This window comes from Aulostomus chinensis, chromosome 5, assembly GCF_037954235.1.
Source record: "Aulostomus chinensis isolate RoL2024-O1b breed Wild chromosome 5, RoL_Achi_v1.0, whole genome shotgun sequence".
NCBI classification, from domain to species: domain Eukaryota; kingdom Metazoa; phylum Chordata; class Actinopteri; order Syngnathiformes; family Aulostomidae; genus Aulostomus; species Aulostomus chinensis.
The window spans coordinates 2,857,634-2,874,922 of NC_141324.1; the positions used below are offsets into that span (position 1 = coordinate 2,857,634).

Genomic DNA, 17,289 nt, shown 5'->3' on the forward strand with positions numbered 1-17,289 from the left:
GGTTAGGGCTAGGGGTTCGGTATGAACGAAATCAAAAACGTCAACATGTGCCCGTGCGACGTTTCGACACAATTTGTGTCTTCCTCAGGCTGGGTGCAAAGGAACAAAAGTGGCCTCCAAGCACCCGAGCTAACAGCCCCTTCTCCATGTACCTGTTTTGATATGCATGTCTTTTAGGTCACCGTCTCTTTGAGGCTAAACTGTTCAGTAACTTTTGTGTACATACAACCTGTAGGGGGCAGAGTCCCGAGACGCTGGCTACCCTCCCCAAATGTGTGTACGGGCTTTCCGATGGTAGCAAGCAGGTGTGTGTAGGAGCTTCCTAGCCTGAGTGATGCCAACTTTAAATTCCACGAGCAGTGAAACAAATCAAGTGAAAGGTTTGCCCTCCATCCGGACAGGCGTCCACTCTATCGGTGCTGCTCAGGGTGAAGGTTCAGGGTTTTAAGGTAAGTGTCCCCTCCCACCTAAGTGCTTTCTCGTCTCCCATTTCGCATGGGTTACTAAGATATCCTGCATGAAGCCTGAAGGTGGTGGGGTTTCAAAAAAGTCGACTTAATAGCCTTTAAATATGACCTGGTCCTTGTGGCCTTAGGCAGCTCCATTTTAAACACGACAGCTCAATTCTCACTCTATCACAACATTAGTGATTAAGATAAAGTGGCATATATTCTTTGAACACATAAAATCAGTGGAGGTATAAGGTAAGACTACCACCCCAGCAAAAGTGGTGCACTTTGGAACCGTAAGGGCTAGGTTTAGAATTATGGCCTGCCCTCCACAAAAGTGGGGAGCAGGAATGCACAGTCCTTCCTGGGGGCTTGGTCCACCACCCAAAGATGGTTAGGGTTTCTGGTGGTTTTAGCGAGGCCACAAAGAGTTATGAAGGTTCAGTCACATGGAGGACACAGATCAGGAGCCCTAAAACACCACGTTTGACACAATCTCTCACTCGCTGGACATGCAGACCACAACAAGTATTGGTGGCAAAGGAGAGGTGGAATGAGTACTAAATAAAACAAACTGAAATACTGCCACCCCAGTCATAGTACTTGAGAGTACTATTCTAGAGAATTACTCAAAAATACTTCACTGAAGAGCATGCAAGTACTTTGTTCAGGTGCTGAACATAGGGTTAGGGCCCCTCATAGCCGTAATGACATCAGTCTCAGCGTGCAACGTTTTGGATTGTTTTTAGCTTTCCTCAGGCTTTGTTAGCCTCCCAGTTCAGTCAAGGCATAGAATCTCTTTTCCAAATGACAGGCTGGGTTATCATAGGTACAAGTCTTTGTCAGTCCCTCCTAATGTGGAGGGTCACTCCTGCTTTCTTTGCCTTTTTCCACAAATTTACAAATTAAAGTTTGTGATACAAAAAAAAGGCTCACAACTAATCAGCGAAATGTTTCATTTGCTTCTTTAGTTTTGTCTATTTAACAAACAAATGGTTGACAGGCTGTATCACATTCCAAAGCAAAGAGGGGAACAGATTAAAAAAGAAAACAAACAAACAATACACCAAAATGTACATTTACACATGAAGATTTCTTTGACGAGAACGTTTGAAGATGAAGAAAACGGTACTCGGTCCGTTTTCTGGCCTGGTGGGAAACACACCAAGGGGAAGGGAAGTTACCAGAAATGAGGGCAGAGTTCAATTTCAATATAAAAGCGGGAGCCAGGAGACAAGACAGACACAAGGCCAACCAAGAACACCGCTAGGGCATGGACGTGACATTGCCGTCTGGGGAGGGAAGGGACAAAGGTTCTTCTTGAGATTTGTCTTCAGTGTTTCACTTTTTTTCCGATATTGGGGTGCTAACCTCAGAACTGGAAGGCTCCCCCGCAGTTTTTGTGAAATAAGACTTCACCTTTATGAAGGGGTGAGTCACATGGAATCTTAGGGAGCTGAGACCAGAAACGGTACCTGTCCTTCACGTGTGTGTGAGTGTGTGTGTGTGTGTGTGTGTGTGTGTGTGTGAGTGTGTGTGTGTGTAAAACACATACTGACACACATTAAAATACCCATTCATGGGTTTTTATGAAGTTGATGGGAGGCCGTGCATTGTTTGACAATGACAGAGTCAGAGAAGGCAATCCTGGTTCAAATTAATCTAACATGACACAAAACCTGACCGCTCTGGGGGGTTCATCTCTCACCTGACACAGTTGGTCACCCCCCCCCCCCCCATCAAACCTGTCACCATCAGAGGAAAGCTTCCAAGCTCACCTTTCCAGCAATAATCAGCTGCTGTCACCAACTAAGAGCGGTCAACATTTGCCACACTGGAGCCCGTTCACTACGGCTGGAATGAGGTGTTCCTGCAGCAACGTTAGCACCCCTGTTCATTCCCTGTAAATGTGGACCTCCGGAAACTTTCCCAGCTCCCCCAACTGTGGCAAGAGGCCCTCCAGTGTTAAGGGTGACACCTCCAGCCTCAGGAGTACCTTTTACATGCAGCATCCCAGTTCTCACCTTCCACCACACCACATCATTCCTACCTAAAGTCCTTCATGGGACCTCCATTTCAGGGGAAAGCGCGTTGCCATGTGGTGAGAGGATCCTTTCTTGATGCACCTGTCAGTGAGTTCCCACCACTTTCAGAGACTTGAAAAGGTGCTGGTCAAGAAACACCATCTTGAAAAAAGAGAACATCACTTTCTAAGAGAGTTTGTTGACAGGATTGAAGGCAGTTTGATGAGTGTCATAGGGGGAAAGGAGGGTTCCCCAGCTGAACCACCAGCATGGTGTCTGCACCTCATGGAGATCCTGGGTCTTGGTCCAGGCAATGACAAGCAGCCTGAGAAAAGAAGGTGGAGAACCTGGGAGCTGGAGAAGCAGAGGGACTCTGGAGCACACGCAGGTCTCTGGTTCTGTCTGTTGGAGACTGTATTTTAGAACTGATAGAACCAGAACCATAGAAGGATAAATCAGTGAGTCATTAGGAGGATCAAAGAGGACAGAGAACGTAGTGAAATGAAGGAAGAACATTTATTTGAGTACATGAACATTTGTCAATATTAAAAACACACATTAAACAGTTACATCACCAATTCAACATGATATTAGAAATTAGGAGTAAAAATGTGCTCATTAGTTCAAAACAAACAACTAAAAGTGCTTTTAAATGAAAGGATCAATAAAACAAACGACTAAAGGCACTTTCACAACAAAAGATCAAAAGAAAAACCCAACAAAATTGGTTGGGGAGGAGGGCAAAGACCTGTCTGAGGAGGAGAAAGGGGGTGCACAGTCCTTCAGTTCTTGGGACCCCACTTCTCCCCAGCACCTTGAACTCCCTGAAAATCCCTGCTATTGAACTGTAATCCTGTTTTGATGTGTTTCTGCAATGCTGCCTGCAGTGACACTGGAAGGAACCCTCAGGATTCATCCATGTCCTGGTCACAAGCCATGCCTACAAATCCAGCAGGGAGGTGCAAAGGTGCGGCCGTTAAGTGGGTTGGGATCACACGCTGCTTCCTCAGTGGGGGTTGGGTTTGGGTTAGGAGAATGGGTGGTGGACCACCCTTTCCCTGTTTCCACACATGTCTCCTGGTAGCCTGGTCTGGCCTGGAAACAAGTGGACACCATCAGGGCCACAGAACTCCATCACAGCCAGAGCTGGGGGCCTGGTCCACCACCCGAAGCTGGTGGGGGTTCTGTTGGACAAAGATAGTGAAGGTGAGCTGTTACCCTTTTGGATCCTGGCTCTTGGAGTGTTGCTCTCTACAACTGAGGCAGGGCCTCAGCACCGTGTGGCACGGCAGCTACAGGCTGCTGAACAGAAGGCTCAGCGGGGGGGGGGGGGGGGGTCAAGGCAGCACAGAGAACTGTGGGTAGCAGTCCTCCCTCCACCTGGGACCTCTACACCTCACGATGCAACACTTTAAAAATGGGATGCTGTTTTTGTTGTCTGCCCCTAAAGCCACTAAATAAATAGTACTTTAAAAACAGGACATGGACAGAGCAGCCACTCACTACCGCTCAGAAGTGAGGACACCCTCTTCTTCAGTGGTGTCCTTTATTTGGACTACCTTCTACTTTGGAGATTCATACTGAAGACATCAAATATATCAAACAAGATACATGGAGTCATGGAGTAGAGCCAAGAATTGTTAAGAACTGGAACAGGTTTGATATTCTAGCTCCTCAAAGTGGCCTCCCTCTGCTCGTCCTTCTCTCAGGGAGCTTCATGATGTCATCACCTGAAAAGGTTCCCCTCTCAGGTTCACCTTGTCAGGTTCCTTGGTGGAACTTCCTACCTTCTTCCTGGGGTGGAGCATCAGTGGAGCTGAGCAGAAGTCAGGTTTGTCCCCAGCTGACAGCTCCCTTTACCAACTGGTAGAATTCATGTCATGGCAGGAACCAGCAGCTCAGTAGAGAGGAACCACCGTCCATCAGTCCTCTCAGACCTGAAGGTCAGGCGCTGTGGAAAACTGAGAAATCTTTGAACGTGTCCACGAGTGCAGTCGCAAAAACCAGGAGCTGCAACGAAACCGGCTCAGGTGAGGACCAGATCCAAGTCAGATTCCTGATGATGTCATCAGGGGGCTTTCCCAGTGTATTTGATCCTAGAATTCTGTCTTTGATCTCAGGACACATCAAAGAAACTGAATTCTGGCGAGTGTGTGAGAGCCTTCCAGGCTGGGCTAGAAAACCCACCTCAACCTTGTGTGCTCCAGAGGAGAAATCCCAAGCCTGTGTTGTAGCAGCAGGTAGAGCCATCAGTCCACCACCATGAAGCCCCACTTTGTCAAGGACCCTGCACATTGGAGACCTTTGGTTCCACCGCCGTGGCTTTGTGGACACAGAGAAGGAGAAGGGACGGTCTCTCCATGCAGGGATCCATGAGCCACATGGAGGCCTCTCCTCCCCTCTCCTCTCTCCTCTCCTCTCCTCTCTCCTCTCCTCTCCTCTCTCCTCTCTCCTGTCTCTTCTCCTCTCCTCTCCTCGTCTCTCTCCTCTATTCTCCTCTCCTCTCTCTCTCCTCTCCTCCTCTCTCTCCTCTCCTCGTCTCTCTCCTCTATTCTCCTCTCCTCTCTCTCTCCTCCTCTCTCTCCTCTCCTCTCTCTCTCTCCTCTATTCTCCTCTCCTTCTCTCTCCTCTCCTCTCTCTCCTCTCCTCTCTCTCTCCTCTCCTCTCTCCTCTCCTCTCTCTCCTCTCCTGTCCTCTCCTGTCCTCTCCTCTCTCTAGAGCCCAAATCAGGTCAAACCAGAACAGGTGTGGGAAGGCCTCTGTCAAGGTCAAAGGTCACTGGAGACCGTCCTCTCAGTGTCTACATTCAAAAACCCCAACTTCAGCAACTCTGTCCCTCAACCTAAACCAACACTGCTGATTCAGGAGCCCTCCAGCTCCTGGGCCCTGGTACATAGAGAGTTGAAACTCACAGGACCTGGTCCTAGTGGGGCCGAGACCACGTGGACAGGTTTTGGTGGATGGAGCCCCAAGGGTTCACTGAACAAGCCCATTCAGCACCAACACCTCCAGATGGTGTGAGGCTGGACAGGTCTAAGGGCCTGGGTCTTTACTGCACTGTAAAAAAAAGGGTCAAAAGTCTGGCAGCAGCGTTTCCAGACGGTACCGTCCAATTACAGTCATGAACTGTTCCACAAAATTCCATGGAAGAAACTGTAAAAATACCCAGCAGCTTTCCCAGTCCAAACTGATGAAATTACAGTCCATTTAGTGTTGAGAAATGTGCTTTCAACTGCAGGAAAACAGGCCCATCATGGAAAACACATGAAGAACAAGGACCTTTCAGGTTCTTCTCTCAGTTCAGGGCTCTTACTGGTTCATTTATGAAACAAACCAGTCTATGAGCAGGAATTTCCCATTAGAAAAGTTCATTTGACAGTGGAAAAGCAAGCGGAGTCCATCAAAATAGCCCAGTTTAAGGTCCGTCACTGTCAAGTGAAGCTACTGAGTTGTTACTTTCTGAAACTGAGCCAACTTTCTACAGTGATTTCCTGTCAGATTCTGGTTTCTCCAAGTATAAAAACTACAACAATGTATCAACACAGAATCTGTGCTTTGAACAATAGAGGATTTCTGCATCTTGCCAGTATTAGTCCATCACTTTAGAGGACTGGAAGGGTCAAACATTCATTGGACAATGGAAAACCAAGCATCGTCCATCAAAATCCATGAACAACAGCTCCATTCAAACAGAAGCTCTGGAATTGGAGTGTGTTAAAGTGAAGTTCTGGAATGTTCCACTTCATCTACAGGGATTTCCCATTAAAGAACAGGTTTTACTACGTTCAGTGTTCCAACATGAACCTTCAAGGAAACACAAAGGTCTGTAAATGTGTGGCATTGAACACACTCGTTTCAGTGAATTGTGAACAAACATTTCTTGTTAAAAATGTTGAAAAAGCAGCAGAGTGTCAGAACAGGAAGTGACGCCACATTCAAGGCAACCTGGCAAAGTAGGAATGCAGCATTGTTTTATACAACTGTCCGATGAAGTGTTGGACTGCCAAAACAGTGGTTTTGATGTGGAACAAAGGAACTGATGTAGAGATACATGAAGGAAAGGTTCAGTATTTGAACTCTGGGCCCAAGCGTCATGTTGTCAGGGACTTTCTCCATTCTTAGAAACCACAGCTTTGCTCGGTCCCTGCTCCGCCTGTCCAGCAACACCAGGAAGGCCTAAAACTCTCCTCCAAGGGCAGAAGGTCTTTGAAAACTAAGACTCAACTCAACTTTATTCATAAAGCACTTTAAAAACAACCACAGCTGAAAACAAAGTGCTGTACATAAATAGTCATAAAACATAATAATCAAGTGAAGAACAATAAAAATACTAAAACAGGAGCAAAGTCTCATGCTGGGTCAAAAGCCAAGGAATAAATATAGGTTTTAAGATTAGTTTTAAAAATGGACAGTGAAGAAGCCTGTCTGAGGTGCAAAGGCAGATCGTTCCATCATTTGGGAGCAGCAACAGAAAAGGCTCTGTCCCCTCTGAGCTTCCGCTTAGACCTCGGTATCTCCAGGAGCAGCAGGTCAGCTGACCTGAGGCACCGAGCAGGAGCACGAGGGTGAAGCAGCTCAGAGAGGTAAGGGGGGCCAGACCATTTAAGGATTTAAAAACAAATAAAAGAATCTTAAAATGAACCCTGAAGTGCACAGGCAGCCAGTGGAGGGAGGCCAGAACGATGGGCTCCTTCTTCCTGCTCCGGTTAAAAGTCGAGCAGCAGCATTTTGTACCAACTGGAGACGTGAGAGGGAGGACTGGCTGATTCCAAAGTAAAGAGCACTGCAATCATCAAGCCGAGACGTGATGAAGGCATGAATCACAGTCTCAAAATGCTCTCCTGCAAGAAAGGGCTTCACTTTTGCTAACAGCCTCAGATGAAAGAAGCTGGACTTCACCACTGCACCTATTTGACGATCTAGTTTGAAATCCCTGTCCATCTTAAACCCAAGTTTGAAACATTTGGCTTCACATACAGAGCCAAGGGGCCCAAGTCAATAGGGGGAGGTTCACAGGAGCCACTGGGACCAAACACCATCACTTCAGTTTTCTTCTCGTTAAAATTGAAAAAGTTTAGGGCCATCCAGGCTTTAATGTCATCAAGACATAACAGAAGTGGCTTGATTGAGAGAGCATCTTTCTTCTTTAGTGGCACATCTATCTGACTGTCACCAGCATAGCAGTGAAAAGAGATGCCATGCTGATGAGAATGGAGCCCAGAGGAAGTACATACAATGAAAAAAGGAGAGGCCCTAAAATTGAGCCCTGTGGAACCCCAAATGACTGAGGAGCAGGGGAAGATTCAGAACCAGCAAAGCTTACACACAGAGTTCTGTCTGTCAGATAGGACCTAAACCACCGCAGAGCACTACCACAAATGCCCACTAGGTACTGCAACCGAGATAATAAAATATTGTGATCCACTGTATCAAAGGCAGCAGTTTGGTCCAGCAGGACAAGAATCACATCATCTCCACAGTCGTTTGCCAGGAGGATGTCATTGAAGACCCTAAGCAGTGCTGACTCTGTGCTATGCAGAGTCTTAAAACCTGACTGGAAAACCTCCAGAATATCATGCTCATCCAGAAAAGACTTCAGTTGAGCAGACACAACTTTCTCCAAGACCTTAGAAATAAAAGGCAACTTAGAGATGGGCCTAAAGTTAGCCAATACAGTGCTGTCAAGGCCAGGTTTCGTAAGCAGTGGTTGCACTACTGCATGTTTAAAACTAATGGGGACAACACCAGAAGACAGACTGCTGTTACTAACACCCAGAACTGACTGCCCCATACTGGGGAAAACCTCTTTTAAAAATGAGGAGGGACAGAATCATGAGGGGAACCTGATGGCTTCATGTGGCCAACCACATCTTTAAAAATGACAAAGTCACAGGCTCAAACTTATCGAACACAGCCGGGCAACGGACAGAAGCAGAGGGGTCAGCGGCAGGAGCTGAGATGAGAGCCCTCCTGATAACAACCTTGTCAATGAAAAAGTGCAGGAAGTCATTGCACATTTCAGTGGGTGCTTCCAGGCAGACAGGCTGTGGGGCATTCAGAGCAGAGTCAATGGTTTTAAATAGCACACGTGGGTTGTGGCGATCAGACACAATAATGTCTGACAAGTGTCCTCTCTTAGCCTCTTTAACAGTCTAAGACTGATGGTTGTTCAGTCACGACACTCAGGGCTACCACACCAGTGTCAGTGTGTTCTCTTGGAAAGCCAAGCCTTCTGTCAACAGTTGTGTGCTTCTGGAGAGGAACAGAGACACCAACACTACCTTCTTAGCTGCTGTTTGGTCCACAGGAACCTGCATTGTTTGTTGTTGTGGGAAATCATGTCCTAAAATGCCAGTTTGTTGTTTTTGAGATAACCTTTGACAACATTTGGACATGGAAGTGGGCAGGCAGACAAAAAGTGCCACAGCTGATGCCTTCCAGGAGGTGCAGAGATACCTGGCAGAGGGCAGTACTTCCAGGGCCCAGGATCCAGTGAGTTACTGGGCCAACCAAAAGACAATCTGTCCAAACCTCTACCAGCTGTCCCTACAATTTCTTTGCACTCCAGCCTCATCTGTGCCGTGTTTTCGACAGCTGGAGAAGTTTTATCAAAAAAACGTAACAGACTTAATTTTAAAATGTCAGAAAAACGAATTTTTTGAAATAAAAATTTGTAAAAGTCCTCAAGCGTCCTCATTACCAACATTTTCACTTAGATTTTCACATTAAGATACATCTTCACATTGTTTAAAGACATGGAATGATCCAATATGAACGCAAAGACTTCAATGACATTATTGTGTACACCAGGTCATCAAATCAGTGTCAGGTCAGTCTGTCAAGCCTGCAGGGAAGTTTAAAGTCCAGCAGGTGTCAGTATTCAGTGACACAGTATCAACACAGTGTGTCATTGTGTCGACACGCTTCATGACGCTTCATGACGCTTCATGACGCCTCATCCACCCATCACCAGTGTGGAGCGTTTGCTTGGTGAATTTAAAATGAAGACATTTGAATCAACTTGATGTCGTCCATAGTCCACTGATGCAGCGGTCATGTTCTCAATGTGTGTCACAAAGTGCATCTGTTGCTGTTGGCTGTTTAGTTGGAAACAAGAGTTTGAAAACAGCACACCAATTTGTTTCCTGATGTCGCAGAGGATTATGGGGAATGTAGTCTGATAGTGTGTGCTAGTCTGCAGGCATTCAATGAAGTGTCATCTAATTCAAAGGACTATGATGATGATGTATTGTTTCATAGTGTGTGGCTAATTTGGCTAATGCTTGACAACACCAACAATAATAATAACAATAACAATCATAATCATAACAATAATAATAACAATTACAATAATAATTATAATCCTAATAATAATAATAATCATAACAATAATCAGAATCATAATAACAATAATAATAACAATAATAGCAATAATAATAATAATGATAATAACAATAATCATCATCATCATCATCATCATAATCATAATAACAATAATAACAATAATAATAATAATAACAACAATCATAATCATAATAATATAGATCACAAAGTAGCTTAGACCAGGCCAAGCCTTATGTAGTGATCCTGGAAACATTGTTTCATGGATTTCTGATGATCATTCTGTCCATATTGCATGACTAGCCTCCTCCTTCATAGTCAAACTTGAATGCGATGGTGCGAATGTGTAAATTGTAAATAGAAAAGTATTGTTTACAAGTAAATTGGGCTCTGCATAATTAGCATGATTTTGCTCATGTTGAAGGGAAATGTAAATTATTCTTGGAACTGAAATATACCCTTTTATTTCCTTGTCCATCCTAGGACTCTTACCTGCTCCAAATTGGTCCCTTCAAAATAAATGGTCAAACCAAGAGGAATACCACTTGTGTATTCTTGAGCCCTTTCAAGTAGGGACGATTCATCAGAAAACTGGACAGTGGGGCTCCCCTGGCGATGACTGGTCTGCTGTCTCCCCGTCCCGGCTGAAAATCCAGTCTGTGTCAGTTTCAGGGACCTCTCTTCCTGCACTGCTTTACTGGGGAGCGCAGCCTGCTGACAAATGACTTGGTCGTAACTTTATTCTTTGAAACCCTCTGAAGATCTGGAATCTTATTAAACAATTGCTTGGAATGTCAGATGTGTCAATCCACACACCTGTATCATAGAACCATTTGTTCAAGCCAGCGATGATGGACAGTGTGCTTCTGGAATGGAGGAAGAGAGGACTCTGTTCCACTGGAGAAGATGGTTGATAACAAATCTGCTTCATTCCTTCAGCTCCAATCTGAACACCTCCTTCCTCAGACACACTTTGGCATCATTGTGTGCGAGGATATTCCAGAGTTCACCATTAAACCAAAGAGCAACATCTTTGAAGATTTACTTCTCTCACGTGGAACTCCCAACATTTGATTTCTCGCTTGGTCACTGCCTTTGATTCCAGTAGACGCCAGTCCTCTCAGGGAGGCCTGGGCCAAAGAACTGGACGTCCCAGTGTCAGAGGCACTGTGGGAGGAAAGCCTGGTCAGTGTACAGGAATGTTCCATCGATTCGAGATACAGACTGATTCAATTCAAAGTCTTGCGTATACTTCATTTTTCCAAAATTGGGCTTAGTCAGATATTTGGATCTGTTTCTCCCACGTATGATGGATGTCGTAGTGCTGAAGGATCGATGGCACACTTCTTCTGGCACTGTCCTGTTCTCAGTAACTTCTGGTGGGATATATTGGATTGGTTTTCCAAACAAGACTGGAACTTTGCTGTATTTGGTTGCTCTGACAGGACGAGGACTCTTCCTCCTTTTCAAAAACAGGCTCTACAAGCAGGCATGGTTGCAGCTAAAGAATTCAAATGATTAAACTGGAGGGCTCCATGTTTCAAGAGGTGGCTTCAGGAAATGCTTTCTGTTGCTGAGATTGATAGGAAGTGTTTTTCTGTTGTCTTATGTATTATCTGTTCATGATACTTTGAACTCATGTGTACTTATAAGTCAAGCATATACATGATACAAGTTCACGTGGATCTAATAGTGAAAAGGTGGCACAAATCTTTGATAGATTCTTTGAGGGCACACGTTTTGAATTCATATCTTTGCTTCTGGGGGGACCTGAAACAACATTTTCAGATGGGGGTCGTGGCCAATTACACATCATTTTTGGTGTCCTTGTCATGGAATGGTTTGAGAACCCCTGACAGAAAGTTTTTTCAGAAAACAGGATTTAGAAGCCTTTTTTTTTAGAATCGGCTTCAGCTGTAAAAGGGTTAGTTATGTTTCATTTCAAGAGCCACACACCATTCCTGCGATGTCAGGAAGTCTTGGAAAGGTGGTGAATATTTCAGAGGACTTCACTGGATTGTGAACCATTGCTTGGCGATGGGTGAAGGTCTGTTTCATCTTCTCCTTCATGATTACCTCATCAGTTGTATGCTTCATCAGTGTAGCAACCCTTGGATCCCCAAAGAGAGTCTCGACTGATGCCTAAGGCGTCTTTTATTTTAGTGAGAGCAGCGTCGTCACGTTCACCAGAGCACCGTGAAAACTGTGTCAGAGTATACAAAACATAAAACAAACAAGTCACCATACAGTCTTCACAGTATGTTACGTTCCTTGCGGCAACACAAGGAATAACACAAACAGCCAAGTGGAAAATTATCAGTGCAAGAATTATTTATTTCACAAAGGGGTGATCAAAAGTACAAGAGCTGTGTACAAAGTGGGAGGGAAGGTCGGCCGTGAGGGGATTGTGCCAAACAAATTAACTTAACATATCAAAACAAGGCCTAACTGAAATCTTCCTGACACAAGAAACACAAGTAGCAAAAGGCCTGCCCGTCTAACTCATCAAGGTTGTCAAAAACGTACAAGGATGGCACCAACCCATAAACTAGTGTGGTATACAAAAGAAGACTACGTGATGTAAGGTGTGGGGTACCCCAATCTAACCTCAACCGACCACCTCCCACTTCCAAATAAGTTGATCTTACAAAGTGGTTTCTCAGAGTATGTTGCTCAGCAGGCCGCCAGAGAGAGAGAGAGACCCAGAACAAAGCAGGGGAGTGGCTGATAAAGAGGCCTCCCTGGAACCAGCCAGGTGGAGGGGCAACCAGGCTCCAATCAACTCTTCTCCCAGATGTCAGGTGGGAGGGCAGAACAGGAAGCAGCCAGCGTCCTCCTGGATCTTTCCTAAGAGCAGGAGAGGGAGGAGGGAAACAAAGAGAGGGAGAAACCATGCAGGGGCTCACCTGAGCAAGCTCTACATGTCACACATGGAACACAGTACAATCTTCATAATTTTGTCCATAATATTACAACATCAACCAAACATTCCTTCAAACAAAGTGTTCCATGCACACTGATCCAAACTCACAATGTTGCAATAATACAATGTTTCAAGATAAACAAACATACCTCACTGCGCTCACCAAGGATGCTTCAATACTTTTAATCTTTTCTTCTGTTTAAACAGGCGTCAATGTTCTTTTCTGTGCAAATGAAGCAGAAGTTACGCTGGAGCCTGGAGATCAAACCTTTGTGGCCCAGGCTCAAACAAAGCAGCCTCCTCATTACCAACTCCTGTTGGGTTACCTTTACCTGTCTCTCCCTCTTGTGGAGCTACGGTGTCACTCAGAGGACAAAATTCAATCTCCCAAATCCATACAACAGTCCTACACATACAGGAGTCACTCACAACTTCACCTACCAACTATTTTAAAACACACACACAAAAATAGAAGCATTAATTAATAACTTTGAGAGTTTATATTTGTTAATAAAACGGAATGTAAACAATACACATTTAGAATATTTCACTGAGATGAAACAAACACATGCAAGGACTAGTGTGGTCCTTTACAATCAGTGCGATGGCCTCATGACACTGGGTTTCTGTGGTTAGCTGCTTTTCCTCGCTGAAAGGGGTTCTGTCGCCAGCATCTGGACCACCTGGAAGTGTTGGAACCACACATACTGCTGCGACACTTTCCAGTTGCAGGATGCATCTAGATGTTTGCCCAAGACCCAAACTAGTGAAAACATAAGATCTACAATCTCACAGCATTGTGAGCTTGTAGATCAGCCAATGTCACTACTTTTTTAACACTTATTTTCTAATTTATGGAATTTTTTTGGGTTTATATTGTTTATAAATGAAATTACTTAAATCACAGCAGAGCCCCAGTCTTATTTGTCACCACTGGAGCAAAAAAGCATTCTTTGCACTGTTCACATAATAACTTTTTCTTCTTTTATTTTCTCCTTAAAATGAAAAAACACGCACCCTTCTTGAAGAACTGCTAAAATCAAGGTCAAAGGGTCTGACATCTGCAGTGCTGAACTAGGAGTCAAAGGCTCTGACATCTGCAGTGCTGAACTAGGAGTCAAAGGCTCTGACATCTGCAGTGCTGAACTAGGAGTCAAAGGCTCTGACATCTGCAGTGCTGAACTAGGAGTCAAAGGCTCTGACATCTGCAGTGCTGAACTAGGAGTCAAAGGCTCTGACATCTGCAGTGCTGAACTAGGAGTCAAAGGCTATGACATCTGGAGTGCTGAACTAGGAGTCAAAGGCTCTGACATCTGCAGTGCTGAACTAGGAGTCAAAGGCTATGACATCTGCAGTGCTGAACTAGGAGTCAAAGGCTCTGACATCTGCAGTGCTGAACTAGGAGTCAAAGGCTCTGACATCTGCAGTGCTGAACTAGGAGTCAAAGGCTCTGACATCTGCAGTGCTGAACTAGGAGTCAAAGGCTCTGACATCTGCAGTGCTGAACTAGGAGTCAAAGGCTCTGACATCTGCAGTGCTGAACTAGGAGTCAAAGGCTCTGACATCTGCAGTGCTGAACTAGGAGTCAAAGGCTCTGACATCTGCAGTGCTGAACTAGGAGTCAAAGGCTATGACATCTGCAGTGCTGAACTAGGAGTCAAAGGCTCTGACATCTGCAGTGCTGAACTAGGAGTCAAAGGCTATGACATCTGCAGTGCTGAACTAGGAGTCAAAGGCTCTGACATCTGCAGTGCTGAACTAGGAGTCAAAGGCTCTGACATCTGCAGTGCTGAACTAGGAGTCAAAGGCTCTGACATCTGCAGTGCTGAACTAGGAGTCAAAGGCTCTGACATCTGCAGTGCTGAACTAGGAGTCAAAGGCTCTGACATCTGCAGTGCTGAACTAGGAGTCAAAGGCTCTGACATCTGCAGTGCTGAACTAGGAGTCAAAGGCTCTGACATCTGCAGTGCTGAACTAGGAGTCAAAGGCTCTGACATCTGCAGTGCTGAACTAGGAGTCAAAGGCTCTGACATCTGCAGTGCTGAACTAGGAGAAAGCTCAGAATCCAGAAATGTTCAATAATATGTTGTTTACAATGCACTCAACAGTCCTATTTTGAGCAATTACAGACTTGTTTTATCTACTTACATGGCCCAAATTGCCCTGGGGGTCTGCCAGATAAGGGAACAAGGCAGTGATGCCCATTGCACATTCCTCTTTGACACGCCTTGAAGGACTTGCCCTACAGGGTACACACACACACACACACACACACACACACACACACACACACACACACACAAGATACAAACAAAAGTATTGTTTCCTGATGCCTTCTGCAAAAAAAGGCTCTTGGTCTGCACCAATTAAAACAAAAAGTGTACATTGGGTGCTCATGTTCATCATGCCGTCATACCCATGTTCACTGGCCATGTGTGCCACCAGTATCTTCACCATGTCACGTCTCCGAGAATCTGTCAGACTTTTTGTCTGAGCATGCTCATTCATGATCCTCTCCCCTCCAGGTTTCTCCTTCAGAATCCTTTCAATCATCGAAGTGGGAGAAGGTAAACGACTATTCTGTCAATCTCAGGTTGCAACACGAAGGGGGCTGAGTCACAATGACAATATGAAGGCACGAGAATAAGTGAGTGGCCACCATCCCCCCTTTACTTCAAAACTGTACATGGGCTTTTCCCCCTTATCAGAATCAGCATCTCGATTTCAAACAGTCATCAAGGCTCACCTGAGCGAGACGAGTCTGGTCAGCTCTGTTACTTCGGGCAGGACTTGGCTGCAAAATGATGACGTCATCAGAGTCCCCCTCGTTTTCCACACTGGAGCTGACAAAGGAGCTTCTGGAGCTGGCAATGGAGTGGCTTGAGGGGCTTGCTGAATCTAGCAGTCCAGGTGTGATACTATCAGCAAGAGGGGATCATTTGCAACACGTAGAATGGAAAAAGATTGTGTTCGATGAGGATGGATCCATGTTGCATTACATTGGGTGTTTTGAAACAAAGAGCATTTTGAAGTGCAAAAATACTTCACATTCTAGGTTAGCAAGGACTGTGTGCATTATATGACTCCGAGTAATAAGTGCCACACCTTCAGGATGTGAGCCTTGAGGTAAACGCACCTCAAGCACACCCAGGTGTGGTTTATTCACAAGAAACGTAAACGCCTACTCATCAACCTCAGTGTTCAGATCGTCATAGACTTTTAAATCCAAGATTGGAATTGCAAATTTCTTGGAAACTGCAGACAAAACAAGATTGCACAACATTGATGAATCTGACTGCAATGTATTTATTTTATTATTATTAAAGGCCATGCATCTGTGTCACTATAATTCAAACCACTTTAACCATTAACCCATTTTGGGCGGGAACACCTCTTGGTGTTTTAAGCATTATAGCGTCATGCTTTAACTGTTGAAAAATAGAAGATCTACAAGCGCAAAGTCTGCCCCCGAGTAGTGCACTATGAGCTTGCAGATCTGATATTTTTTCAAGAATCTTGAAAAGGTGCCTAAAATCTTTCACAGTCAACATTTGTAACACAAATCTTTGCTTCTGTCCCTGAAACAACAGATATTCAGATGGGGGTCTGCGGCCAAAGACATATAATTTTGGGGGATCCTTGACATGAAATATTGAGCGCCACTGATACAAAAACATAAGACTTTTTTGTTGTTCTTTTCAGAAAACTGTTTGAATATCAATATTAGCAGATATACAAGCTTGTAGTGCACCACTGAGTGCTGTTTTGTGAGCTCGTACAACTGCCATTTTTGAAAAAGCATTAAAATTTGTGCAAATATTTGTCTAAATATAATTTTTTAAAGCAAACATTTTCAACTCAAATCTTTCTCAGGGCCCCTGGAACAACATATTTATAGATGGGGGCTGCAGTCAAAATACACTATTTGGTAGATGACAATTCTATTCCATGTGCAATTTGTTTCACTCACCACACTCCAAAAATGAATTGAAGGTCAGTTGCCCTTCATAGCAAATGGACTTCTGCCTGTGGAGACACTTCACCCTGACAGCTTGCATCCTTTGAGGCAAATAAAGAGATACAATATAACACAAGTGGACTCTTGGTTGTGCAATAAAACCTCAAGAGTTAAAGATCTAGAAGGGTCAAGAGCTAAAGAATCTAGAAGGGTCAGTTTGGGTTAGCAACTCTCCATTTAGCTGGGGACCACCTGGAATTCGCTCAAGGACAACTGGGGGTCCCCGGACTACTTGTTGAAAACCACCGACATCGGGCACAACAGTTCAGGCATTGACTATATGATTTGACATTATATGATTCGAAAATTCAGCGTTTTGTAGATGTACGGCGGACGAGATATGAAGGACAAGCAAACCAAATCACTCTGTTCAGAGTCAAACACACGTGTCTCGGCGAGTGCGGCCACCATTAAAACGTCGAACAATTGTTCCGTCTCCTGTACGATGTCTACTTGTCTTGTTGCATAGTTTATCGATGTCAGTTTTTGTATGGATAGTTTTATGACCACAAAAAGCCTGCTCAGGGGCTGCAG

The 17,289-nt window shown here is 44.8% G+C and overlaps 2 long non-coding RNA genes across 3 annotated transcripts; both read right to left on the reverse strand.

Annotated features, from left to right (window-relative positions):
- Positions 1-3,450: 3,450 nt before the first annotated feature.
- On the reverse strand, positions 3,451-11,966 carry LOC147260892 (uncharacterized). Of its 2 annotated transcripts, XR_015116024.1 has the most exons (4): positions 11,891-11,966; positions 10,631-10,981; positions 10,307-10,525; positions 3,451-3,657 (listed from the first exon to the last, which is right to left on the reverse strand). It is a non-coding gene; the product is annotated as an uncharacterized LOC147260892 (long non-coding RNA). The 2 variants fall into 2 exon arrangements; XR_015116023.1 differs by lacking the exon at positions 3,451-3,657 and having other exon boundaries at positions 10,051-10,525.
- A 2,823-nt stretch (positions 11,967-14,789) lies between these two features.
- On the reverse strand, positions 14,790-15,648 carry LOC147260893 (uncharacterized). The gene is made up of 3 exons (XR_015116025.1): positions 15,484-15,648; positions 15,154-15,348; positions 14,790-14,979 (listed from the first exon to the last, which is right to left on the reverse strand). It is a non-coding gene; the product is annotated as an uncharacterized LOC147260893 (long non-coding RNA).
- Between the last annotated feature and the right edge of the window lie 1,641 nt (positions 15,649-17,289).